Source organism: Protobothrops mucrosquamatus, unplaced genomic scaffold, assembly GCF_001527695.2.
Source record: "Protobothrops mucrosquamatus isolate PMUCROS unplaced genomic scaffold, P.Mucros_1.0 scaffold303, whole genome shotgun sequence".
In the NCBI taxonomy this organism is placed as follows: Eukaryota; Metazoa; Chordata; class Lepidosauria; order Squamata; family Viperidae; genus Protobothrops; species Protobothrops mucrosquamatus.
The window spans coordinates 501,933-513,258 of NW_015386645.1; positions in this window are offsets into that span (position 1 = coordinate 501,933).

Consider the following 11,326-nt stretch of genomic DNA (forward strand, 5'->3'; position numbering starts at 1 on the left):
GGACAAGGGCATTTATACACAGAAAAAAGACATTTATGGAAGTTGTTAGCATTCATGGAGTCACTGTTAATAGTATTGCCTCAAATGGTATGCAAGGATCCTAGCCTTTCATGTGACCTTGATGAACCTCTTCCTATTTGTCACATATATCACTAGCATGGAGATGTTAATATTGCTGGCCTTATTTCTGTATGCTTGATATATTCTGACCCCATTGATTTCAGTCAACATCCTTCTCAGAGACTTCAAGATGGACTTATGTAAGTACATGATCAATTTATTTTCAGGTTCTGGACATTGCTCAAAATATTTTCCAGTAATCTTAAATAGGCCGCCTAGGTTTATTTATATCTAAACTTCATCTTCCACATAACTTTTTAAAAATGCCAGATCTCCGTTCCAACATATCACATGTAAAAAGTATTAAATGTAAATATTGAGGTAGATAAAGATTGATGAATGAAGATCTATCACTAAAATCTAGGTGGGAGCACATATGTTTTTTTTATTTGATATTTCTGAAATCAAAATTCAGCATTTTCCTTCTTCATATAAACTATTCTTTAGAGTGGGAGTTTGATACTGAGCCCTTCTCATTTATTCAGAAATAATGCTTCCAATTGCAAATCATTTTTTTTTAAAAAAATAATAATTCCAGGTTCTGGAGTTGTATAAACATGCTAGTATTTTGGTCTGTATTTGTGAGAATTGGAACAGAATAGTAAATATATTGCACTAAAGCATATTCCACAAATTTTCAGATTCCTAAATATTATTTTTTGCTTGATAGAATCAGCAGAGCTGCATGAGTAATGAATAAATCTGAATAGATATTTGGGGATATTTGACATAGCAAAACATTCCCCAATTCTAGAAATTGAACTAAGGTTCAAATTTGATACATTCACAATGAGACTACTTCCAGGAAAAGATATTTACTGATACTTTAAGAGTGACATCTTGGTTGATATTCCTAAATAAATATAACTAGTTGCATAATGTTTCAGCATATAAGAATAAGAATTCCCACAGACTCAAATGAATGTACACATTTTCAGAGGTTCACATAGACCTTTGCAATGGTATATGTTTATCTTTTTATAGTTGACATATGGTTCTGCTCCTGTCATAAATAAAAAGACTCAATCAATTTTCTTGAAACAACACAACTCTAAAATTTGGTTTAATTCGGTTTTATAGGGGGGGATTGTATATACACCTTTGTTTTAAATATATGTTGTGAGCCGCCCTGAGTCCCGTCCGGGAGAAGGGCGGGATATAAATTAAAATAAATAAATAAATAAAATAAATAAATGTTTGTGGTTGAATCACACCAACATATGGGCCTCCTGAAACTATTATTGTATTTTAGATGGATCTGGATTGGAATTCTTGTGGTAAATGATGACAAAGGAGAGAGATTTGTACAAGAGGTGCTCCCCACATTTTCTGAACATGGCATTTGCATTGAATTCATAGCAGAATTCCCAAACCAAGCTTTTTACAGTGATTTTGCTGATACTATAGACAATGGACTATATGTATACCAAGTTCTAATGAACAGCACAACCAATGTAATAATCTTGTATGGTGAAATTCGGTCCATATCAATTCTGAGAAGTTTCCTCCAGTTTTCAGAAGTAGTGGATATACCAAGAAAGACAAAAATCTTGATTACAACCATTCAGACAGATTATACTTCAATTTCCTTTCATAAATCTTGGGACATAAATTTTCTACATGGTGTTTTATCCTATGCAGTTCACACAAAGGAGGTCCAAAACTTCCAGGATTTTTTTCAAAACCTAAATCCAAACATCAACCAACATGATCATTTTCAGAAAGATTTTTGGGAACAGACATTCAATTGTTTCTTCTCAAACTCAAAAACTGAGTCATCTGAGAAAAAATGTACTTGACAGGAAAGGCTTGAAACCCTTCCTACATATGTGTTTGAAAGATGCATGAGTGGACAGAGTTACAATATTTACAATGCAGTCTATGCTGTGGCACATGCTTTGCAATCTCTGTATATATCCAAACCCAGAGAAAGAACAATCATAAAAGAAGGAAGGAAATTGTAATGTACTGTTTTAAATCACTTGCTTAATGTCTGACCTACATTGCTGTATTGTTTAACAGTTGCTGTTACTGAAAGCCAGACTGGTTGTCTCCAAGCTGATAATGAGGTTTGGGGTGGGAAAAAGTTACTTTAAACCTATTGGTTGCCACCTAGAGGCTAACTGTATAAATAGCTGTGCAGCAGCCTTTAGGGCTGCTTCTGTTCTGAGTTAATAAACTTGTTTGCTGTTCCTCATTCAATGCCTAAAGAACCGAAGATATAACAGTGGCGTCAAAGGTGGGATGTGCTGCTTCATTGAGAGAGCTTGAAGTCACTAGGGGATGAGATCAGCACAGAGCCTGACAAAAACTATGTTCTCCTCCCCCCCTTAGTCTTCCAGCAAGCCATGCTAGAGACCACCATGCCCTAAGGATCCGTCCTAGGGACTACACAGAAGCCAGCAGTACAAGGCATTGAATGAAGAAACAAATCACCATGGTGAAGATCAGGAAGCTCGAAGAATTCAACATAACTTACTCGGAGAGATGGGTGTCCTATATCTCCCACGTCGAAAATTACCTCTGTGCCAACCAGGTCACCGAAGATGGATTGAAGGCAGCGACACTCTTCTACATGTGCGACCCTGCCACCTTCAACATTGCAGAGAACCTGGTCGCCTCGGTGCCGCTCGAGTCGGTCACCTATGCAGACTTGAAAAAAAAGCTCCAAGACCACTTCAAGCCCAAATTATCCATTATAGCGTGGAGGCATGCTTTTGAGCAGTGTGAGCAACAACCTGGCAAGTCTGCAACAGAATTCATTGCTGCACTTTGTCAAGTGTCCTGACTCTGCAATTTCATGGATTTGGAGGAGAGACTACAAGACCGCTAAGTCTGCGGACTCCGGAATTGAGAGCTCTAACAAAAACTGTTCGCTAAGGAGACTCTCTTGCTACAGGAGGCCTTCATGGTGGAGGAAGCTGATGGAGGTGCCGTTAAAGTGCTGCAGCCCTCCAAAAGCACGCCAAGCACCGAAGCCGTCCACCACGAGGACGCCGAGCCCATGGAAGACACTGACTCAGACTACGAAGTCGACCAGCCCGTAGACAATGGGGTGTGGGAGACCCCCATAGTAACACCATTAAAGGCCAACAGGGAAGTGTGAATATGCATTGACTATAAGTGCACACTCAACAGGGCACTTCAACAGCACACATACCCTGTGCCAGTTGTCAGCCATATTTTGGCATCATTGCAAGGAGGCTGCATGTTTTCAAAATTAGGTTTGGCTCAGGCCTATCAACAACTGCCCGTGGATGAGGCCACGGCACTAGCCCAGACTATTGTCACACATTGGGGGGCTTTTAAGGTTAAGCGCCTACAGTTCGGGGTGAGTGTAGCCCCAGGGCTGTTCCAGGGAGTGATGGAGTGCACGCTCAAGGGAATTCCAGGAGTTTGCCCCTACTTTGATGATGTCCTCATTGCTGGGGAATCGGTTGAGATTCTGGCTGAACAGCTTAAGGCTGTCCTTCAGCGGTTCCGCGACACGAGACTTAAACTACAAATAGAAAAGTGCAAGATTGGGGTAAAGTCAACCGAGTTCCTTGGTTTCTGCATTGATGCTGAAGGCATTCATCTGGTGGAATCCAAATTAAAAGCAATCCAACAGGCCCCAAGGCCAAAGTCAAAGGGAGAGCTTCAGGCTTTCCTAGGCCTTTTGAATTTTTACCATGCCTTCCTCCCAAACAAGGCCACAGTGGCAGAGCCATTACACCAGCTCTTGGATATACAAGCTCAGTGGCAGTGGACCAGTGTCCACGAGAGTAGCTTCCAAGCAGTCAAATCACTGCTGTCGTCAAACTCAGTTCTCACTCATTTCAATGAGCAGCTGCCTGTCTGCATTGCGTGTGATGCATCCCCGTATGGGGTTGGGGCTGTGTTAAGCCACTTAATGACTTATGGGAGGCAGAAGCCCATCACGTATTACTCCAGGACCCTATCGTCCGCACAGCACAACTATGCGCAAATTGACAAAAGAGGCTCTGGCCATTGTGGCCAGAGCTAAAAAGTTCCATGACTACTTGTATGGCCACCAGTTCACAGTCTTCATGGACCACAAGCCACTACTAGGGTTGTTCACCACAAACAAACAAACATCTCAGATTCTGTCTCCTCGAATGCTGAGGTCATCTATCTTCCTGTCAGCCTACAGCTACAGGATGATTCACAAACCGGGCAAGGAAATGGGCCATCCAGACGGCCTGAGCAGGTTGCCTCTGCCACATGTGGAGCCAGATCCAGCTCTGGTTGCATGCATCCTGGCTATCCAGGATTTGGCAGAATCTCCCCTTCACGCTGGGGACATAGCTGCTGAGACAGCAGCTGACAAAACGCTGAGTTGTGTGCTAAACTGGGTATACACAGGATGGCTGGACAAATGTCCAGGGGCAGAATTTCAGAGTTTCTTCTTGAGAAAGGATGAGCTTTCAGCTCATAAGGGATACATCCTTTGGGGAAGTAGGGTCATAGTCCCAAGCTCTTTAAGGCCCAGGGTCCTAGTCTCTGCACAAGGGTCATCCGGGAATAGTCCAGATGAAGGCACTTGCGAGGAGCTAGCTTTGGTAGCCAGGGCTAGATAAAGCCATCGAAGCCCAAGTACATGGTTGCTACACATGCCAGCAATCCAGACCAGAGATGCTGCAAGCCCCTTTCTACCGATGGGAGGACACACACACACCATGGTCAAGAATCCATATAGATTTTGCCAGGCCCTTTCAGGGACAGCTGTTTCTAATAGTGGTAGATAGCCATTCTAAATGGTTAGAGGTCGCACCAGTCCCTACTATGACTACTGCCAGGACCATCCAGGAACTGCACAGAATCTTTGCAACACATCAACTTCCAGACATGTTAGTCTCAGACAATGGGGCTTAGTTTACCGCTTCTGAATTCCAGTCTCTCCTCAAGGCAAATCTAATACGGCACACCACGTCGGTTCCCTTTCATCCGGCCTTGAACGGCCAAGTGCAACGCATGGTCCGCACAACAAAGGAATCACTGAAATGGATTGTCATAGGGGATTGGCACCACAGACTGGCAGATTTTCTACTCTGCCAATGCACAACTCCCTGTACGGCCATGGGCAGAAGCCCTGCAAACTTAGATGGGCCAACGTTTGATCACCAAACTGGACAAGCTGCACACTGACCAGGTTGCCTTGGACTCTGCTCAGCTAAAGGCACCTTGGAATTTACAAGTGGATGGCCAGGTTTGGACCCGGAATTATGGGCAAAAGGCTTTGTGGGTGGCAGTAGTGGTTGTTAAGGTGTCGAGACCACTCTCTTATGAGGTGGTCCTGGAAGATGGGCGAGTCATTTGCTGGCACACATTGACCAGCTACGTCGGAGGTTAGCAAACCAGTCGCTGGCTCAGGCCTCAAGAGGGCTGCATGCAAGGGCCATGCGACAGTGGCCCAACAGAGGAGCTTGCATGCTCCAACAGAACTCTTACTCAAGGAGACGGGGGAAAGGCCGTAGGAGAGCTTCCCCCAGACAGACAGTATCCTCTGTACAGGACCGGCAAACTGCATTGAGGGACAGCCCTGCAGACTTTGCTGCATGATTGGACTTTGGTTTGGGCCGACCGGAAGTGGCCAGCCAAAGGAACCAGAGTCAACCTGACTTCACTGGACCTCAGAGTCCTGGTCTACCCATCTGGGCAGGTGAGTGGGTAGACCGGGAGACCCCTGCAACCCCTAGATGTTCAGAACGGTCAAGAAGGCCACCTAAATATCTGCAGGACTATGTCCAGCAATTGAGAGTTTGAGCCATCTAGGGCAGGGCTTTTCAACTTTTTCACTGATTGTACCACTTTTAGAATATGGCAACATTCGAGTACCACCAGTTACCTAGCAAGGTGTCAAAAACTTGATGACCAAAAAAAATGGAAAAAAGTGATAAAGTACAGGTAGTCCTTGACTTACAACAGTTTGCTTAGTGACTGTTGAAAGTTACAATGGCACTGAAAAAAGTGACTTATGACCATTTTTCATACTTATGACCGTTGCAGTATCCCCAGGGTCATGTGATTTACATTTGGATGCTTGGCAACCGATTCATATTTATGATGGTCACATTGTTCCAGGGTCATGTGATTGCCTTTTGCAACTTTCTGACTAGCAAAGTTAGTGGGGAAACCAGATTCACTTAACAACCATGTTACTAATTTAATCTTTCTCTCCCTCTTTCTTTCTCCCTCCCTCTCTCTCCCTCTTTCTCTCTCCCTCTCTCTATTTCTTTCCCCCTCTCTCTCCCCCTATTTCTCTCTCCCTCTCTCTATTTCTCTCTCTCTCCCTCTCTTTCTCTCCCTTTATTTATTTCTCTCTCCCTCTCCCTCTCTCTCTCCCTCTTTTTCTCTCTCTCCCTTCCTCTCTCCCTCTCTCCCTCTTTCTCCCTCTCTCTTTCTCCCTCTTTCTTTCTCTTTCTCCCTCTCTCTCCCTCTCTTTCTCTCCATCTCTCTTTCTCCCTCTCTCTTTCTCTCCCTCTCTCCCTCCCTCTCTCTCTCTCTCCAATCAAGGATCGATTTAGAGGTGCGGAGGGGAGGGGAGTGGCCGAGGGCTGCCCATGTGACCTTGAAGTGGCCACTTTTGGAAGTACCAACGCTGCTCCAGCCAGGCTCGAGCCGGGCAGAGTGGGCGATGAGAGAGGAGCGGGCCAATCGCCTTACCAGCAGGCGGAACTCCGGCACACTTTCCTGGCCAGCGGGGCCTACGGTAGTGCCGGGATCGCATGGCTCCCTGGGAAAGGGACGTCCTGGCTGCGGTTCTCAGGGGGTGGGGTGCCCAGGGCCAATCAGGAGCCCCATGAAGGGTCAAGCCTGCATGAAGAGCCATGCCCTTTCTTAGGGGGAGGGACACGAGGGAGCCAACATAGATTCTGACGGGTGGCTGGCCTGAACCAATGAGCTGCTGCCACAGCCAATGAGCGCTTGAGGGGTGGCTAGTGAGCATGTAGTACCATTGTGGCCAGTTCAATCGGTATCAGGAGCGGAGCTCAGTGAGCCTGGAGCAAGGGAGCAGTCCCCCCACCCACGGCTGGCCCCCGAGACACCATCAGATGCCTATCGCGGGCGGGCGGCCTGAGCCGAGGCACCGGCAATTGCCTCGATCTGCTGCAGCGGCCTGATGAATCCGCGCTGTACCCAACAGGCAGCACGTAGTGGCCAATTAGTGCTGGGCGGGGTGTGGCGTTTGAGGGGTGGCTACTGACTGCATGCCACCATTAAGGCCAGTTTGATTGGTATCGGGAGTGGGGAACAGAGAGTTGAGCTCAGCAAGCCTGGAGCAAGGGAGCAGCCTCCCCACCCTCGTCCGGCCTCCGAGTCACCGTTCTGATCAGCATCAGCAAAACAAATGTGGGCCTCAATTCCCACCTGCTGCCATGGGATGAGTCCTCCGGGAGGGCGCGTGCCATCTGGCTGCTTTGCTTTCCCCTCCATAAAGCCAGGCACCTCGGGAAGAGAAGATAGGGAAAGCTCTCGAGCCCCGGGAGGCAACGTGAGGGCTGTGAGTGGTATTGTAAGCTCGAGGGAGGGGGGAGAGGAAAAGAAAATGGAAGAGAGTGAGGCCGCAACAGAGAGAGAGAGAGAGAGAGAGAGAGAGAGAGAGAGAGAGAGAGAGAGAGAGAGAGAGAGAGAGAGAGAGAGAGAGAGAGAGAGAGAGAGAGAGAGAGAAAGGGGAAAAGAAGGAGGGGTGGTTGTGAGGTTGGCGCTCAGGGCCGTGACGCGAGTGGTCTCAAACACCTACCTGCTGAGGGAGTGGATGGCTCTGTCCCCTTCAGGCTCGCGCTTGCTTCTGAAGTAAGAAGAGGGGGAAGGGTGAAACGGATCCTGCATGAGAAGAAGTCAACCTGGTTGCTGCACAACGAGTCCCTGGGGAGGGTGGGGCCTCGCTCTGCACCTGCGCTCTTCACGGCCCTCAGTAGGGTTTGTAAAGGCCGCCACCAAGCAGCATGTTTTCAATTTCAACAAGCAAGTGAGCTGGAAAGGAGGGGGAGAGGAAGGCGACGTTGGGTACCACCATCCAGGTCCTTGTGTACCACTAGTGGTACGTGTACCACTCGTTGAAAACCTCTGATGTAATGGATAGTAGAGAATAGAGAGTAATGTTATTTAGTGCAATGGAAGAATGGAATGGAATGGAATGGAATGGAACATAGAATGGAATAAAAAAAGAATGGAACAGAACAGAACAGAACAGAACAGAACAGAATAGAATAGAATAATGCCTTTACACATACATATATTTACATCTCAATTTTGATTTAAGGATCTAATGGTTTTATTTTTGTCTTATTGCTCATGCATCTCTGCCTCTGGAGGCCCTCACATGTTTTGAAGATGTTCATATATGTGACTGTCTTGTTATTATTAAGAAATTAACCAGTTTGTCTCTTACAAATCCTATGGGACTCCAAGAAAACAGGAGGAAGGGACACTGAATTATGGTATTTATTGTCCCCATGATATTCCAACCTAAGGCTGGGAGACCCAAAGCTCTGTGAGTTGATTTGATAGTATGTTGCACTCACTATTTGTGTTTGAAGAACATCTGAAGAAGACGGGTCAGTCTGATCCATTTCAATTAACTTGTGGCAGAGAGAGGCTATTGCACCCAGAAAGAAGACACTCACGGAAGATGTTAGTATTCATGGAGTTACTGTTAATAGTATTGCCTGGCCTTAAATGTGACTTTCATCAGCCTCTTCCTATTCAGCACACCTATCATCAGCTTGGAGACATTAATATTGCTGGTATTATTTCTGTCTTGTTTGCACCTTCTAATCCCATTACTTTTCTTCAAGATCCTTCTCAGGCATTTCATGAAGGACTTATGTAAGTACACCATTAATTTATTGTTATGCTCTTAACCTTGCTGGTATATTACCTGATGCTTGAAATGTTTCCTCTAATGGCAAAAATTCCAGAAAGAAACATCTAAAATAGGATGCCTAGGTTTATTTTGTGTGAAGTTATATTTTACTTTAGTCTCCAGGTAATGTTGAAATGGAGATCAAATCTCCATTTATAATATATCACATCTAAATATATATTAATATACAGGAGCGTGGCTTAATTTATGAAGCTGTTACTATCATTAAGAAAGGGGAAGCACATATTTCCCATGATCAGGTTTCTCATTTGATATTTCTGGTGCCAAAATGTAGCAATTTTCTTCTGCATATAAGCCATTCTTAAAATGTATTGTTTGATAGTGGGCCATACTCACATATAAGAATACAGAAATAAGAATTATTTCACACATTCCACAAAATGTGTTGTACTGAAGGATTGCAAGTGCCATAATGTGAAGCAGACCTTTCTTAATGTATTTTTTTTTAAAAAAAATGTTTTACAGAATATTTTTTCAGAATTACCAACATATTCTGGCATTAGCATTTACTATAAAACAGATTAATGAAAACCCTAAGATCCTACCCAACATCACACTGGGCTTCCACATTTTTAACAGCAATTTTAGTCCAAGCTGGACTTACTTCACCTCAATGCTTCTGCCTTTCACTCATGGGAAATTCATCCCTAACTACAAGTGTGGCATCCCAAATATCTTGGCTGCAGTCATTGGGGCACCTGACATCTCTCTTCACATGGCAACTGTGCTCTGCATCTACAAAATTCCTCAGGTAAGATGTGCTAAAGACATACACTATCATTCTACCATACCCCCACAAGTATCTATATGCTTCTCTCTTTGAAAAGGAGAAACTTTACTGATTCCTACATATTATTTTTTGTTTGACAGGATTAGTAGAGCTGCCTGAGTAATGAGTAAGTTTGAATAGACAGTGGGGATATGTGACATAGCAAAACATTTCTCAATTCTAGAAATTGATCCAAGGTTCAAATTTGATATATCCACAATGAGACTACTTCTAGGAAACGGTATTTACTGATACCTGAAGAGTGACATCTTGGTGATATTCCTAAGAATCCTTTTAGATTCCTAGATATTATTTTTTCCTGATAAGATTAGCATAACAGCATGAGTAATCATAACTCTGAACAGATGGTGGGGCTATTTGACACAGCAAAATATATCCAAATTCCAGATACTAAACTAAGATTCAAATATTCAAAATGAGACTACTTTGATAAAAATGTATTTACTGATACCTCAAGAGTGACATCTTGATTTATATTTCCTAATAAACACAACCAGTTGCATAATGTTTCACAATATAATATCAAAGATACCCAAAAATGTACATAGACCTTAATCTCACATAGACCTTTGCAACTGCATATGTTTATCTTTCTGTAGTTGATATATGGCTCTGCTCCAGTCATGGATAAAGAGACTCAAGCAGTTTTCTTCCAACAAATGTTTCCGAATGAATCCCACCAACATAAAGGCCTACTGCAGTTATTGCTGTATTTTAGATGGATCTGGATTGGAATTCTTGTAGTAAAGGATGAGAAAGGAAAGAAATTCCTTCAGGAGATGCTCCCCAAATTTTCTGAGCATGGCATTTGCATTGAATTCATAGCAGAATTCCCAATAGAATCTTTTTACAGTGATTTTACTGATAGCATGGATGAAGGACTATATATATACCATGTTCTCATGAAAAGCACAGCCAATGTGATTCTCTTATATGGTGAAACTCAGTCCATATCAACTCTGAGAACTTCCCTCCAATTTTCAGAAGTGGAGGATATACCAAAGAAGAATAAGATTTGGCTTATAACAGCTCAGACAGATTACACTTCAATTGCTGTTAATAAATTTTGGGATATCCATTTTCTACATGGTGCTTTATCATTTACAGTTCATACAAAGGAGGTCCAAGACTTCCAGGAATTTCTTCAAAACTTGAATCCAAACAACAACCAGCATGATTGTTTTCGGAAAGATTTTTGGGAACAGGCATTTGATTGTTTCTTTGCAAACTCAAAAACTGGGAAGAAATGTACTGGACAGGAGAGGCTTGAGACTCTTCCCACATCTGTGTTTGAAACAGTAATGAGTGCCCAGAGTTACAATATTTACAATGCAGTCTATGCTGTGGCACATGCTCTGCAATCTCTGTATTCATCCAAATCCAGGGGAAAAACATTTGTTAAAGAAGGGAGGAAACAGTTTCATAATCAAGCATGGTGGCAGGTAAGTCTATAAGCAGAGTAATACAGAAGCCATCATATCTTCAATTGCAAGATCTGTCCATAGATTCTAGTGAACAATAATTTC